Source organism: Thamnophis sirtalis, unplaced genomic scaffold (assembly GCF_051295495.1).
Source record: "Thamnophis sirtalis isolate CommonGarterSnake01/CBP01778 unplaced genomic scaffold, rThaSir2_p1.2 scaffold_2, whole genome shotgun sequence".
NCBI lineage: Eukaryota > Metazoa > Chordata > Lepidosauria > Squamata > Natricidae > Thamnophis > Thamnophis sirtalis.
Window position 1 is genome coordinate 126,468,572 of NW_028261382.1, and position 15,670 is coordinate 126,484,241.

General features: G+C 39.7%; 1 protein-coding gene across 1 annotated transcript in view; it reads left to right on the plus strand.

Annotated features, from left to right (window-relative positions):
* Window positions 1–473: 473 nt before the first annotated feature.
* The window catches only part of TRIQK (triple QxxK/R motif containing), a 53,995-nt gene continuing 38,798 nt past the window's right edge, over window positions 474–15,670 (plus strand). Inside the window, exons 1-2 of the mRNA XM_014066390.2 lie at window positions 474–572; window positions 2,561–2,605. The gene's annotated coding sequence lies outside the window, so the exon portion shown is untranslated. The remainder of the gene's footprint in view (window positions 573–2,560; window positions 2,606–15,670) is intronic.

A 15,670-nucleotide genomic window follows, 5' to 3' on the forward strand; every position in this document is an offset into this window, starting at 1 on the left:
CATGACCCCAGGACACTGTAACCATCATAAATGTGAGCCAGTCTGAATTTTGAAAATGTGCACCATGGGGATGGTGCAATGGTGCCAAGTGGGGGGAAAAAACGGTTATGTCACTTTTTTTTAGTGCTGTTGTAACTTTGAAGGGGCACTAAACATTGGAAGTCGAGGGCTACTTGTACTACAATTCCCTGACAGTCGACTGCTGTACAGGTGGATCAAATAAGACACTGAGCTTCTTGATCAGAAAAATCGATGGTTTGAATCCCTAGTATAGATCTCCTGCATGAGCAGGGGGTTGGACTAGATAACCTCCAAGGTCCCTTCCAGCTCTGTTACTGTTACTGATCTACGGGACGGACAACAGGTAACCGCGGAAAATGGTCTCAGCAGCCGGAGCAACCGCTGAGAAGGAGTCGTGGGAGAGCGGCTTCCCCAGTCAGCACCGCTACCTAGAGCAGTCTTTGCCTCTCGCGGGCAGCCAAGAGAGGCGGGCCGTTTCCGCCTAACGGGGGAGGCGTCTCTCTGCCACCGAAGAGCAGCAGAGGCGGCACTTGATATACTTGACTCAGAAGGTACCGAAGCAGTAACCGCTACGGTTGGGAGCGTGGCGGCTGTGGGGGACGGGAAGGGACGGAGAATGAACCTTTCTCGCTTTAGCCTGACAGACTCGCGAACGCGCGCGCACGCGCGCGGCGCCTGACAAGCCCGAAAGGACCGCCATCATAATCATAGCTCGAGGAAGAGAGGGGGTGGGCCATTCCCTTGGTCAAACTTCGTACTTCCTGTCTGATTGGTAGGAGAAGAAGCTCTTAGGTTGTTATTGGTTAGAACTTGCTGCCCATCTAAACAAGGTCTCGGCTCATACGTTTTCTTCGGCGCGGGGTGTTGTCTAGAAAGCGATAGAGCCGCCATATTGATTTCGGGCAATATCACTTGGGCAATGGGGTGGAAAGAGGAAGAACGGGCAAGGGAGGGTGTAAACTCTCCTCCACTGATTTAAATCTTTGCAACCCATCGTTCAGCTTTATGTCTCTCACAAAGGGAAAAGAAATACACTTTTTTCCCCAAGTGGGCCTTGCGGCGGGGGAGGAGGCAAGTTCTGTCCTTCTGCCATCCCTCTGATTTTTAGGACGTTATTTTTCTTGCCAATCTCGCTTAGTTGGAAGGGATCGCATTCCTAAAGTCAGATTGCTTGGGGAAATTTTGCTTTGTTCGTCCGCAGTTTTTAGAAATCGCTAGTCATGCATGTTAGTTCCAACTTTGCATCCGCTGATGGGAGTGGGAAAGTAATCCTGATTATATCTAGTGGCCAAAGAAGATAGCGCTACATGGTAAGAAGTGACTGAAATTGGGAAAATACAACTCGGGAGTTTTTCAAACTTGGGCAATTTTAAGTTGTGTGGACTTCCAACTTCCAGAATTCCCCAACCAGCAGCTTGCTTACCAGGAAATTCGGGGAGTTAAAGTCCACAGATCTTAAAGATGCCAAATTTGAAAAATAGCGATATAATTCATGAGACGTTATTTACCCATTTACTTCCTGCTTTCAGCCTGATTTGAGAAAGGCTGGCAAAAGCTTCCCACCTTGGATACTCCAAATGTGCAAACATTTCTCTTGAATACATTGGATAGGAATCACAGAAGGTATAGTTCCCAAAACAATTGGAAACCAAAATTAGGCTATAGATAGGAATTATCCAATTGACTTGTCCCCCTCCCCCCCTTAACAGCTCTAAAGTTTGTTCCACATCTAACCTCTTAAACCTGAGTTTGATAGCAGGAAGAGGTGAATTTCTTTTTGTGTTGATGACCTTGGGTTTATAACTAGGAGTAAATAAAATATTATTGGTGTCCATGTAAATATGAATGCTTTTGGCCAGGATATGAGTTTGTGAGACTATTTCCCTTGTTTTCAGTCACAGAGATAATGGCTCAAACAGTGAAGATCATATATGTTAAAATGTTTTCTCATTACCTCCCTTTCCCATCAAATTGCACACTTTGTTATTTGTTACTATATAAATCCACTGGGACTGATGCGGGACATGGGTCTCCCAGCTTGCTTGTTTCACTGATGTTTCACTGATGTTACCCAAACTAGGTAACATTATCAGTGCTAGAGTATGTTTGCGGTGTTCTAGAATGGTAACATTAAATTTAATTGGACCATTGAAAGTATAGGTCCAAGATATTTTGCTGTCTATGCCAGCAACAGATAATCTTGTAAATCATTAGTCAGGCTTTGACCCCAAAGTGGATGGGATGTCACATTTTTATTTGTGAGCCATGATATCCTGACAAATCAGAGGTATAAGGGATTATACATCATCCTAAATTATTAACCTCAATAGTTGGAGTTCTACAGGGTGTTAAATCAAGAATGAAGAACAAATGAATTTCTATATAGCTTTATTTGTTGTATGAATATAGCTCTTTTTCTGTCTATTGCTTATGCAGTCACCTGTCAGGAGGAAAAAAATCACTTTTTAAAGAGCACTTGGAACCAGACCAAGGGTCATGTGAAATTAGTCTAAGAGCTGTATATTATCTCCTGTTCTAGATCATCTTCCTGAAGATACTTTTCAGTGGTGCTCTTGCAGCTCCAGTAAGTATTTTCCTTAAAATATTCTATATTCTTATGGATTTTGGGTGATCCATCAAGGGGTTTTTGTTTTTTTGTTTTGGCAGTGGAGGTATTGTGCTAGGCAATTTTGGGGCTGAGGAATGAGCAAGTTCACATTTTAACCTTTATACTATATCTTGCAATATATTCACGAGTATGAGAAGTAGTGTCACTAAACTCCCTTTCATACTAAGAAAATTGTGCCTATAAATAGCTGATATATTACCGAATCCAAGCTTGTGTTGGCAACTGTTCTGCTATCTAAATGTATGCAAGCATATAAAAAGTCAGCCTGGTGGCAAATTGTAGAGGGAACTGCTGTTGCTCGGTGCAATCTGGGAACACTGGAAGCCAATGAGAAATAAAATTTTAAAATCAAAGTAGAAGAAGGAGGCTCAATATTGTTACTCTGTATTTATATATACCAAGCTAAAAGGATCATATTGTGATATGAGACCCTAAACAGGAAAATAATGAATTTAAACATGAGCAGTGCCTTAGGGGTGCAGAGCTAATGGAATTTGGGCTTTTAAAATAGAACAAGACCTCTAAGCATGTGTTTATTCAATACAAATATTCAACTGCCCAAGCAAGTTTTGTCTGTACTTTTTAGAAACATAGGTCAGGGGTTTCAAAATTCATGAGTTCACACTAGAGACCGGGATAGAATGAAGGAATTTCCAAACCCAGCTGCTGATTTAAACCTGTAACTATTCTTTTTCAAAACTTGGGCATGTAAATGCCACATGCACGTATCATATTTGTTTGCTTTTACTAATATTTCATACTTTATCTGTCTGACATATGCTTATATAACACACTTGGCAGGTATTATTGTTGGCTGAGCTTCTTTGGTTAGGTTTGTTTCTTTGTTCCTGTCTATTTAGAATACTTCTGTACTTTAGTGGAACTTCGAGAAAAGCAGAAGACCTGGGTCAGTACCTTCACACATGAAAAATTAAAAATAAAGAGCATGGCAAACTTGGAATGAAAACGTATAGAGGAATTAATATTTCTTATGCTAAGTGTCCATTGAACTTTTTAATTTTAAATGTATTAATGAGTTTTTGTTAAGATTACTTGGAATTAATATTTATTGAGGAAAAATTGTCCTAAATCCACAAATTCAGTTAGATACAAAAATCTTTAAGAATGTACATTGTGAAAATTTCCCAATACTTGTTTTTTTAAAAACAAAATATTCCGTTTTTTATTTTATTACTCCATTTAGTAAAAAATGAAAGAAAGAACAATGAAAATACACTAAGAAGAATATACTATGTATAAAATTAATGAAAATGAACTAAAAAGAGAAAAAAACAATTGATAACCGTTAGTATATTATAAATGTTGTATTATTGCTTATTCTTTTCTGTTTGTAATAAGAATGCCCCAAGAGTCTAATAACAGGTTCAGTTTACAAATATTTCATGCTGTCTTTGGCTGGGTCTTGTTTCTTTTTCCAGCGCAGATGATCTTGGCAAACTGTAAATTGAAGCCAGAGCTGCAACAATTTTTCAACACATTAGCAGCAAATTTAGTGCTTATGATGAAGAGATAGCAATCACATTAGGTTCAACAGCGGTGAGAGAGATGGCGTGAACTGTAGAAGTTCTGCAGAAATCTTTATCAGCTTGTTTCAGCTCCATGTGGTACCATTTGCCATTTCACTTCTCAAGCAAAACATGCCAGCTTGTACGTTAGCTTTGTGACATACACTAAGAAAAATCAATCATTAACTTTTACAGTTCTAGCTTCAGCAGGTTATGAATATTGAACTGTGTATAGTCTGTAGTTTATTGTGACTCTCTTGTCCTGAGACCTAAGGCTAGGATTCTTGGGGTTTTTTTCAGGATGAAGTTTGCCTTTAGTCTTGGAATGCCTGCACTTCCAAAAATAGGAAAAAGGAAACTAGGTTTGATTTTGTGCCGTTTGATTAAAGTTAAATGTAGAAACTACTTTTCTTCAGGCATTTCTTTCATAATTTACTGCTTCAGTTTATATGGTAGCTTTTGGAAGTCTCAGTGGGCTGTATCCAAGGCTTTTAAAAGGGCTGAATGCAACCTTGGAGACTTGGATCGTGCATCATTGCAGGTTTTGAGTGCTTTAATTCTGTCTTTTTTAATAAAATACATGAATGAACTGGTCCTATTTATTGGATCATCTATGCTTTAAAATACTGAAAGTGAGCTGTTTCCCATGTAAACAGGTCCAGAAGTGAAAATGTATGTTGCTGTCTAAACAGGCTAGATATTTACATTTTAGAATTAGCAGGCAGCTTAAGCAATATTGCCAGTTACTATTTGAAAGGCCAGAGCTATATGTGGTCCCAAAGCAGACATAGAATTAGTGTACTGAAGCGTAATGTACTTGATGGTTAGACGTAGCCATCATCAATATCAAATGGACTTTTCTGGTACCTTGTTCAATAAATAATAGATAAGACAAAATAAAATTAGACATCACATTACCAAAGTGGGAGTTATATATTACATATGGAAATAAATGAGCTGTAGTCCACTTCGGTTCAGTGAGGCTACCCAGGAGCTAGAAAATAATGTCTACAGAAAAATCTCAATCTTAACAAGAATCTTAATCTTGCAGTATTATGTAGTGATTTGATGTAGATAACATTTAATCTACTTATTTGCTTAATGGAACACTTCCCCCTTTCAGCCTGGTTAATAACTTTCTCAGTAGTACTGATAAAAATCACCTCTCCCTTCAGGTTAGGACTTTGATTGTGGATTTTTGCTGTTACAGATATTTCAGCCTCATATTGAATGTCAGAAAAGATCCACTGCACTGTAGAAAAAGGATGACAATTTTGGCCCAGGTGGCTATGGGTTTTAGGATCTTTCTCCACAATTACAGACTATCCACTCAAACCTGAATCTGCAAAACCTAATGTTGTTAGGTTGAAATTTTCTGTTCCTATCACTAGGGTCTCTCCTCTCTGGTTCATCTGACCCCCCCCTCCCCAAATGTATGGGGTAAAACAAAACTAACCTATTTTACATGCATTGAAGTTACCTGTCAGGAGTCCAAGTAACACCCATAATGAAAGAAGACTCCGAGGCTTGAGTTTCCTCAAAGTTCCATTTTATTAGAGATGTCATATTGGCACATGTGGGAAAACCTGAATCTGAAAATTTCCACCCAAATGAAAGTTCAAGTCCCTGCCCAGCACCACATGACCCAATCAGGCACCGTCCCAACTAGAGATGCCTCCCAGTCATACCACTCCAGGTGCAGGGCAAGACGTCTTTGATGCTCTCAGAAAGGAATGTTATTTTGACTATATCTATCACATTCCATATAATTCCCCCTCCCAATTTCCCACAGCATTAAATGTGGCATGTCTGATGGCCCAATGCAAAACATGACTTCAAGGCCTGACATTACCATTGGACCATGTTAGAATAAGAGGAAAACTAGCATTATTGGAACATTAGAACAGCTAAGGATGGCTTATGTCACTTTCTAAGGGTCTAGGGACAAATGTGGGAAACATAATGGAGATCAGGTAGGAAAAGAGGAGGTTGCTAGTGCATGTTTGTGTCTTGGTGAGAACATGCCCATGCATGGAAAATTGTTTGATAGACTTCTAAGGAAGCCCAATTTTCCTTTGAAAATTGCTAGCTATGCTGCATCCATTCTTAAAGCTAAACTAAGGCATTCAGAATTTTGATCTTTCTGGACTTCAGATTCATGCTTCCCAGTGGTGGGATTCAATTTTTTTTACTACCCGTTCTGTGGGTGTGGCTTGGTGGGCATGGCAGGAGAAGGTTACTGTAATATCTCCATTCCCACCCCACTCCAGGGGAAGGTTACTGCAAAATCCCCATTTCCTCCTGATCAGCTGGGACTCTGGAGGCAGAGAATAGATGGGGGCTGGCCCAGTCAGAGGTGGTATTTACTCCTTCTCTGAACTATTCAAAATTTCCACTACCAGTTCTCCAGAACCTGCTGAATACCACCTCTGATGCTTCCCCATTTCTTTTTTCGTTTGTTGCCCAAAGTCTGAATGTTAAAGTTCAGGCCGAAGAAACATTTTATGCAATAGTATATATTAGTACTTTTACAATATTCTTGCAACATAGAAATTGCTATTTTCCTTTCTAAATACTCTCCTCCCCGCTTCCTATGGAACTTTCATGTCTGTTTCAACACCAAGGAATAAGTGTAATCTGCTCTTTGTTTCCTATCTCATTTTTACTTTGCAAAAGGGGCTTTTCTGTTGCCATGAAACATGTATTCTATGGGCTTGCAGGCAATATATTGTTTGACTTTCATATTTAAGAGCTTTGTTGCTGTTTATCAGTCTGCTTTGTATATTGCCAGGTTTGGCAGATCACAGTTTTAGCAATAAGGCTGTGGTGCCTAGAGTAAAGGGCAACTGTTGTTTTCCGTAGTATTGTGATGTTTTGGAATAAGAGATAATCCTCTAAAATAAAGCACATCTGGCAACCCAGTCTGTTGTCTGCAATGAATCCATCAGCTCTGAGTTGGACAGTTGCCATTGAACAGTTGTGAACTGAAAAACTGTTCTGTGAACTGACATATGGCCACACCTGAGCTTTACTGCACATACTGTATATACAGCCTTCACATCAGAATGAATTCTCCCAAACGATGCACAGTCTTCCATAGTATGGCATGTGCTCTTCCTCCCTTGCTTAAGCTTTTTGAACTGTAGAAAGCTCAACAAAAGGAAACGCATTTTCTCTTTCTACATAAATAAAATAAATTCTGCTTCAATTCAAGCACAGCTCATGTAGGTTTTTTGGGGGCAACAAAAAATGTTTTGCTGTTGCTCTTTATGGATTTTTTTAACAAAAGCTTCTGAATCTAGCTTATCATACCAGAGCATCCCTTCTGAGTATGGAGTAGATCAGGTCTTTCTTAATTTCTGAATCCAGATAAGATCACATAGCAAAAGAAATTAAATTATTAAATGAAATTAATTATCTTTGAATTCCAAGCACTCTTTTGGACTGGAGCATATTCTCCTTCCTGAATTTTTGTTGAAGTAACGCTCTCTCATGTTCTGCTAAGATCCAATGGAAGGGCAGAAAAATCTGTCTCCCTTCTCAGGACAATCACTGAATATATCACTGAAGAAATATAAGCCTGCTTAGAATAGATAAAAGATTGAGAACTCAAGGATCATCATTTTTTTAAAATGTTCTGAACATGTTCTTATAAATCCTTACAAAATGTTCATGCCATAATCCATATCTAAATTTGGCCATTTTGGAGGCCGATATAGAATGCAGCTTTTTAAGAGCCAGTCATGTCCTTTTAGGTAGAATTGTATTTGTTGGTCAAATAATGTTTACTCTCCTCTATATCCTATTGGGTTGCTCTTATTCTGCTTTGGAAGAGAAGACTTGAAGAAAATAAGTGGGATGGAAGAAGGAAGAGAGTGAAGCGAAGATATGTACAAAGAGTCAGATTGCATAATTTTAAATGTAGTAACATTATTGTAACAACTCTGCCTTAGAAAATTGAATGATCTTTGGATCCAGGTGGTCTTTGATATTCTTTATCACGAGGGTAGAAGAATTCCAATTACTTCTGGAAGCTCTTACTTTTGTATATAGAGAATGCCACATTTCCTAACAGTGACAGGTGTCTTAGCTTTGCCATTTTAGCTTTTAATAATAACTCCACATGTTATTTTCTTTATTTGTGTTCAGGCTGCTTACATAATATGATCACCGTACTGGATCTGTTGTCATCTGGAATTTTGCCAGATCCGACTCGACATCCAAGTAGAGAACAGAACATGCTAGACTCGTGATGGCATGTGGAGCCATTTCTGAGGGCACACGAGGCGTTGCCCTGTCAGCTCCAACATGCATCTGGTTTGTGCGTTGGGCTGTTTTTCACCCTCCAGAGGCTTCAGTCCGTTCCCAAACTTCCCTAGAAAGCCTGGGGATGGCAAAAAACAGACCCACTGGATCCACCGGACATCGGAAAACGGGCCATTTCTAGCTTCCGGAAGGCCTCCGGGGGGCATGGGAGGCTGTTTTTGCTTTCCCCGGGCTCCAAGAAAGCTGTGCGCACATGCACGAGGCAACGGGGGGGGGTCATGTGTGCATGTGCAGGGGCACAGTGCAGGGGAAGGCATTAAATTATGGGGGCACATGAGCATGCACGTGCTTTTGGCACCCGAGCAAAAAAGGTTTGCTATCACTGTGCTAGACTGTATTGCCTACAGGACTAGCAAATTACATTCAGACCTCTTATAATTGCTTCACCCAAAAGAATTGTCCCAAAGTTAAGGATATCCAAGCTACTCAACTATTTTATATTTGGACCACTTCACAGGCAGCAAAAGAAAGTTAGTGATGGCAGAGCTGCTTTTCCTCTCCTAACAAGCACTGGTAACTCTGAGGAAGAACAGTTGCCTTCATGCCTTTGTTAATGAACTTTCTGTTGGCAGGATGCTGAATTGAATAGAGCATTGATCTGATCAGGTTGGATTCATGAACGTGGAGGACAGTACATTAAGTCCACATCACCTATCACCTTAATTTTAAGTGCTTGAAATAACACATCTGCCTCCAAAGATTTTTGAAATATTGGTGACAAAGCTCTTCCAATGTGTAATGGTGTGTGAGAATAACCTTGGAAAACAGGAAGAGGAGGAGATGCAGCCTAGGTTATGGTAAGACAAGAGATGTCTCAGGCCTGTAGAAGGAATGGGGAGCACGGGAAGCATCTCAGAAAGAACCCTTCCTAGTTCTCTGGAAGGCAAGGATGAGAAACAAGAGAAGTGATTTGAAATTTGCAAACTATGTAACCTTACAATAAAAATAGTGTTAGATTCATGGTTTTGGTTTCTTGTCTGGACTACCTTGAAGGTAGTCGGACCTCAAAGCTAGCTTGGTATCAGGCTTTAGGTCAATAGATTTAAATCAAAATCCATTAGTTTCCCCAGGATCAAATCATACCAAATCTACTCTCAAGATACATGAAGTGAAAGGAATAACAAGGACTTCTCCAACTGAACTTGCATTGGCATCCTTCAGTCTCAAAAGGCTATGGTATTGTGCTCTGGAAAGAGGTAAAGCTGAAGTGTCGTCTCCAGAGCACGAGGCCTGGTAGATTAATATGGAGGATAGACTGCTACCCAAGCAGCAGATTCCCCCCTCTCCATGTCGCTTAAATAGTTCAATGGAACGGCAGAGCCGATACGATTGGTTCCAGCTCCATCACAAGAGTTACCAGAATGTGGTTGTACACAGTTACGAACTTCTTCTGGGACTCTGGATTTTGCCTCGAGGTTGACTCCTGAAGCCTTTTCCAGTAATGGATATAGCCATGAGGCAGTGGAGGTTTGTAATCAGAGTTTCCCTTCTCCTAGAAGATGGTTCTGCTGCTTTATCTGCCATTGGGGCGTAAAGCCCTCTTCCGCCTTCAAAACTCTTGATCGGCTTCTCCTGTAACCCTGGAAAGGGGCCCTTATGAGGTGCTACCAGCTGGGCCAGCTGGACCAAGGCTTTTTAAGGAGGTGTTACTCTTCCATCACTCACCTTTTGCCCTGGCTTGTGAAGGCAGAGGCTGGCTTCCCAAACGTTGGGCCCAGGATGGCGGGTTTCCAACTGAACTACTTCCCTTTTAAAACCAAAATGAAATGAAGTCCTAAAATGAAAGGATCAAGACTTTTAAAAATTTGTTCTTAATGGCTTTTCTCAGAACCAACAAGAAGGTCCATAGTTTTATGGTAATTGCTTATTTTACTAGTGTTTTTAGGAAACTGCTTTCAGAATGCTTATTAGCTTGAGAACTGACCCCTTATATCAGGGTTAGATTTTCTAGAAATCAACGTAAAACATCATCCCAATATGCTGATATTCACTCAATTCTTGTCACTCTTCTTATTCCCCTAGTACCCTGACTGCCTTGAATACAAGAATTGGGAAATTCAGTAGTGGCATTTTGCTCTACATAGAATATCATTCACATATTTAATTAAAGTTGAAAATTCATGGAAGGATTTCAGAATATGGCAGCAGGAGAAGCCTCCTTCCCTTACAGGCACAATTATATCCTCAGATGTTAGTGTAATTATTGATGTAAGTCTTCCTAAGCATATTTGCAGGCATAGCAAGTCTTTGGAAGAACACTTACTTTTTTATGTAGCAGATGTTGAAAACTATAGTACTACATTGCAAAAGAGAAGAGGACAGCTGAATAACATTTATGAAACATATTTCTAGTGAGTGGAAAGTATTCGTGTTGTTGATGTGCAAGTTCTATGTATAATTACACACATATGCAAGCACACATGTTTATTCAGTTATTTTCATTTCCATTAATACATTTATTATTTATGGGTAATAGTGTGATCCAGATTGGTCATTCTGGGAACAGATGGTACCATTTCCATTGATGGAAAACACTAGGATTCAACAGAGGCTTTCCACTGGAATCAGGCTAAGTAATATCATTTTCCTTGCCACTCCTGTTGCTCTGGAGAATCCCTGGTCTGGATGAAGTTTTCCACAGAGCATATTGCGACAAAGGAGGATTAAAATTGTCTCCATCAGATCTGGCTCACACTTCCCTTATTTTGAACTTACTAGTTTGTAGTTCTGTTTTCTGTAACTGTTGCCTCCTTTGTGAATGATTAATTTGTCTGAATGACAGCTCGCAGGAATTTCCTAGAATTTTTGGATTTATTTTGGTCTAGAAGTTCATAGCTTCGCAGCTATGAACTTTCCAGCTATGGTTAAATCTGTCCATGTATTATGAGATGGAATTTTCCTTGGGTCATCTGACTGTTACTTGTGTTCAAGTATGTGCCCCACCAGTCTTCTGTCTAGGTTAGGTTTAGGTTTATTGGATTTATATGCCGCTCTTCTCCCAAGGACTCAGGGCGGCGTACAGCATAAAAGAAAACACATATTACAAAAATTAAAAGGGACATTAAATAAAGTACCCCAAAAACCCCAATTGATATTTACAATAAAAATTTAAAAATTAAATTAAAATTAACAACTAAATTAATCCTATATTTTATTCTATTAGGCCAGGCCGGCTTGCAGGAAAAGCCAACTTTTTAGGGTGCGTCGGAAGGACCGGAGGTCAGGGATTATGCAAAACTCTGGGGGCAGCTAATTCCAGAGGGAGGGCGCTCCCACAGAGAAGGTTCTCCCCCTGGGGGTCGCTAGCCGACACTGTCTGGCCAATGGCACCCTGAGGAGGCGAACTCTGTGGGATCGCAATGGACGGTGGGAGGCTACTGGTGGCAGTAGGTGGTCTCGCAGGTACCCTGGGCCTAAGCCATGGAGCGCTTTAAAGGTCGTAATTAGTACCTTGAATTGCACCCGGAAGACAAAGTCTGTATCACTTACTGCAGCGTCATCGTACACAAACCAATTAAAGCTCTCCAAACCAACTTAAGTAAACCACAATACCCAGTAGTCCAAAAAGGGGGAAAAAAATCTACAACATGTGTAAGCACTGTGACAATCACTATGTAGGAAGACAATGTGGTGACAGTATCTTGCACTTCTGTTAAGTACCCACAAGAATTTCTTATCGGTATGTTTTAAATTAATGAAAGTAGAAACTTGGAAGCTGTCCATGAACCACTAACCACTTGTTCTATCAGCCTATCACCCTGCATTCAAAGGTGATGGCTCAAGATGGCTCAGGGAGGGGTTCCCTATCATTAAGGCACCCTACAATGCTACAGCAGCTAAGAAACATCAGAACACTATCTCTAAATATGGAGGGCTGATTTACCTAGATTCCTAATAAGCATGAATAGACTTACTGCTATTGAATTTGTCTCTTTTGTAAGCCATCAAAGTTATTGACTACTGTAATATCTCAGGGAAATGAATTCCATGAACAAATGAGTTCTGTAAATTAATTATACGTTTCGTGCATTTCTGTAAGTTAATAAACATAGCTGATTGCCCAACCTCATCTTGAAAATCTCTAAGGAAAGACATTCCACATCTCAACAATTATTCTGTTGCTGAATTGTGTAAAGTCAGAATTTTTTTTCTTCATTTTTCCGAACTAAATTTTGAACTTCTGTAGGAGTGGGAATAGTAGCTCGTCTATTTTCACTGTCTAAGCATGTGTTCTCTTCTTACTTCTCTCCTTCGCTTCCCTTATTTACTTTGCCACCCATTCCCACAGGCTCTAGATAGTTAACAATATACTGCAAACAAAAAATATATACCAGAAAGCCTGCAATATGTGTGTGTGTGTGTGTGTGTGTACACCTCACCAAGAAATATAAATGTGTCCAACTCCATATTCAAATCACAGAACAGGCTTTTGTACAGCATAGGTCTTCAGCATTTTCCTGAGGCCTCAGAAGGATGGGGTGGCCTAATTTCTACAGAGAGGGAGGGTAGCTATTGGAAATACTTCTTTTTGTTGTTCTGTCATGTGGCAGCCCTGTAAGGACATGATCTATAGGAAGTTTACTGCATTTTAACTGGTTGAACGGGGACAAATGAATACAGGAAAAGGCAGTTCTCAGATAATTGGGTCTGGACCATGAGAAGTCTCAAAGATAGGCATCACATAGAATTACATCTGGAAATCAACTGATTACCAATGCAGCTACCAAAGCAGCAAAATCATTAGCTTCCTTTATTCATTTTTCCTGCGATATCTTTAGAAATTTAGAAAATCCTCCTTCCTTTCATCCACAATAAACTGTGATTATGGATGGTTTTATGGTGGAATGTAGTCTAGTCCCAAGAGAAAGGAGTTGCATTTTAGAGGGCCAAGAGATAGCGAAGTTCAGATAGTTTGGTTGGGAGAAAATGGGCTAAGACAGCACCTCCTTAGCAATTCTCAAAGTGTATTTTTAATAATGCAAGTATAGATTTCTGTCTACAGATGAAGAACAATTAAGGAAACTGCTTGGAAATAACTCCACATGTCATTTTTGGGGTTTGGTGCCTGACAGGACTAAAACCTAATTCTCTCTGTTGTCATTCCAACATCTTAACCTCTGCACTACAGTGGCTCTCAAAATGTAGAAAATTGAACACTTTATAACATTTGTTGCTGGATCACTACTTAAAATCTTAATTCAATTTATTAGCTACTGATTCTTAATTTTGTTTCTTTCTAATGAATAACTACTTTTAAAATTTCATTATCTTCATGATCAAAAACACATTAATATTTTATCATCTTCGGCAATTGAAGCAAAAAAGCATTGAACAAGATCCACTAATTTCCTGAATTCTTCTATGCCAGTAGATATTGCTATGTATACAGAATGTCCCTTTGGATATTCTTATTCTTATTAATCATTCAGTGCATATAGAACTATAAATGAATGAAAATAGTATGTGTGATTTATAGCTTGTACATTTGCATCTTTGTGCATGTATATGTATATATGCAGCTCCCTGTGTATGCAATAAATGACTCTTGAGAAAGTGAGATTAAGAAATAGACTTCCTTAAAATGTAAAAATAATGTCTTTTATGATGAGTGAGTTCAAATATGTTGCCTAAGAGAATGTGTGTGTGTATGTGTGTTAAATTTTTAAAGGTAACCAATCTTCATCTTTGTAATGCTTAAACAGCAAGTGTGTTTCCTTTATGCATCTTTAAGGACCCTAATGTTAGACCATTCTGAGATGGAACTGATTATTCATACCCAATTGAATATAAAGAGTACACTGTGAATAGTGGCATAAATACTAGATGTATTCAGATGCTGTTGAAACCAGAACCCTTTGAATGTTCTGGTTAAATTTTGCCCCTACTAATGTCTCAATTGACATTTCCAGGATAAATCGTATACATGTACAAGAACATGTGGAGAGGCTTCCACTTAAATCAGGTGAATGCCAAGTCCTCTTTAGTATTCTGTATATATGTAGGCTTTCCTTATGCAGATATTAAGACAGAAACATTGGCAGAGGGATTATCTGAAAAACTGTGTTGGTCATTGAAACCTTTGGAATAGCATCCACCTCAAAAACCTGTGTAGGATTCCATCTTACCAGCATTGAAGCATTCTTTAAAAAGACTCCCCCCACCCGGGGGAAAGAAGAAAGAGGGGTAGAGAGGGTGGGAGAGAGGATTGGAGGGAGGATTAGAAGGAAGGGAGGGATTGTATTGGGAGAGAGGAGTGATAGAGGGGGAGGGGAAGTAGGGTAGAGGGGAATGTTGGAGGGAAGAACGAAAGTTGGAGGGGGCGAAAGAAAGGGTGTATGGTGGGTCGAAGTGGTATATTGGGTTTGTATTTTGTGGGGTTTTGTTGACAAGAGGGAGGGCTGTGTTTATTGTTCAATGTTATATGCCCCGGTTATGCACAGTATATATGTGATTGTACGAAATGAAATGAAAATAAATATATTTACACCGGGGAAAAAAAAAGACTCCCCTCACCCCAGGTTTATGGTTAAGATAGATGGAGGGGCCCTTTTGATGAACAGAACAGAACAGAATAACAGAATAAATGAACTGAAGGAGAATGTAAAAAGATGGTTTTGTTCCCTTTGATGGTAATTTTATAGAGTTTTGTTTTTTCTTTATGGAATTGTTGCTTCTCTAACTTTGTGACTTTGCTCAGGTCTGTCTAGAATTGGATGATTTAGAAATTTAATAAATAATAAACGAATAAAATAAAGCACAAATAAAGTGTTCCACTGGAATGAGGCTTTTGTAGAAAGATAAAGCCTATGTAGATTAAAGGTAAAGGTAAAGGTTCCCCTCGCACATATGTGCTAGTCGCTCCTGACTCTAGGGGGTGGTGCTCAAGTCCGTTTCAAAGCCGAAGAGCCAGCGCTGTTCAAAGAAATATCTGTGGTCATGTGGCCGGCATGACTAAACACTGAAGGCGCACAAAACGCTGCTACCTTCCCACCAAAGGTGGTCCCTATTTTTCTACTTGCATTTTTACATGCTTTCGAACTGCTAGGTTTGCAGAAGCGGGGACAAGTAACAGGAGCTCACTCCATTATATGGTGCTAGGGATTCGAACCTCTGAACTGCCAACCTTCTGATCAATAATCTCAGCGTCTTAGCCACTGAGCCACTGCAT